Genomic DNA, 2,062 nt, shown 5'->3' on the forward strand with positions numbered 1-2,062 from the left:
GAAGAAAGACAACCCCATTTATGCAGTCAACAGAATTCGAAAAAATGGTAGTCCATAAAGGATATGAACCTAGTGCATAGGAAATCATGTAATTTATGCATTCTCTGCCTTTTTAGAAGCTTATGTTATTTTCGTTATAATTCGTATCAAGTGGAAAACTGCACCAACCAACCATTTTATTCGCTTGGTAGCGGGTATTTAAAAAAAATAAGAAGTTAACAGTAGTTCCAAATTTCAGCAAAACATTGTTTTTACTTAGTTATGGACAGGAAATAATGAATATATAGATTCCCCCAAAATAACAAATCAATTCCAACTTTTAACAAAATATTGTTTTTATTCAGTTATAGACAGAGACCTGATAGAACCTGAATGTATTCGGAAAAAGGAAGAATTTCAATGCAGTTTACAACTATGTTGGTCCATTAATGAGTCTTCTGACGGACTACTGCAGTGAGAAGAACTGCATCTATTTTAGAGATGCAGCATCACACATCCTGAAGCTTCAATGACAGGGGCGGATCCATGATTTTAGATTGAGGGGGGGGGGCGCACAGTAAAATCTTTTTTAGGTTGTATTTTTTTTTTTTAATATTCATCTAGAGTGGGTGCAATGTAGATATCTTTGCATAAAATAAGCATTGAATTAAAATTTCATCCTACAACCACCTAAGTCTACCCCTGACAACTCATGCTTTGCAAATTTTAGGGGAGCGCGCTCGCCTGCCATGCCCCCGCCTGAATCTGTACCTGACTGATTATTATATATGGTCTATGAACCTTCACAATTGTGCTACTGAGCTCAGCCTGAAACTGTCTTTCGCTGTTGCTTTTAATTTTGTTCTGATGAAATCTGATGAGTACCCAGTCATATCATATCATTTTGAAATTTGTTCTCCACAGTTACTATTCATAGAAATAAAAAAAAAAGAAACAGTTGATTAAAATTTAAACAAATAGAAGAAAAGGCCATTTATAAAAAAAAAAAATATTAAGACAGTAATCCAGCTCATTCCACCTATTCATTTTGTGAAATAACCAAAAATACCAACAAACAATATAAAAATCTATATATACATGTACATGTGAATATAAGGTTTAACTGCTATAAACAGGGGCGGATTCAGGCGGGGCGTGGCGGGCGTGCCTCCCCCTAAAATTTGCAAAGCATGGGTTGTCACGGGTAGATTTAGGCAGTTTTAGGTTGAAATTTAATTTCTCGCTAATGTTACTACAAAAGATATCTACATTACACCCACTCTAGTGAAATATTTCAAAAATTAACCTCAAAAAATTTTAACTATGCTCCACCCCCCCACCTAATCTAAAATCCTGGATCCGCCCCTGATAAAACACAAGAATCCATACAAACAACGCTACACAGCTGGATCTGCTAATTGCACCACCAAATCTCTTTCAAAACCTTTACTTTCTATACTCAGAGCTGTTAATAGTAGGTCTCCAGTCTTACCACGACACTTGTCATTCCCGTGTTGGTATTAATTCAATGTAGATCCTGAAAAATTCGAAAGATCTTTCGAAAATCTTCAATTCAAGACAATTATCAGAATACAGTAGCATTAAAATCTATGATTTTCAACTCTTTATACTTCTATTCCCACACTCAGGTAAAATCCCGACTCAAAAACATTTTACATCGCTGTTACTAAAAAAAAGACGGTACACCGAGATACAAATATGTAGTTCTTGGTAGAGATGCCTCATATTTTGAAAAAAAAAAATCCAAATCACCTTCCAAATATACCGAAGAATATTTTTTTTCAAAATGCCGGATTTTTTACCGGTAACATATTTGTCCAGTGTGGTGGACGTGTTTTTCAACGTTCCAGCATTCCAGTGGAAACAAATTGTGCTCCTCTACTTGCTGACCTATTCCTTTACTCTTATGAGGACGACTTTTATAGCTGATCTGATCCAAAAGAAGGAACATCGTTTACTGGTAACTAGATCTAAGTTTCTGCTAGGTAGATGACGTGTTACCGTTAAACAATCCTTGATTCTGGTATTATATACATCGCATCTACCCCAAAGAACTTGAGAT

Source organism: Perna viridis, chromosome 6 (assembly GCF_037379345.1).
Source record: "Perna viridis isolate PV_CMFRI_1.1 ecotype Kerala chromosome 6, ASM3737934v1, whole genome shotgun sequence".
Taxonomy (NCBI): domain Eukaryota; kingdom Metazoa; phylum Mollusca; class Bivalvia; order Mytilida; family Mytilidae; genus Perna; species Perna viridis.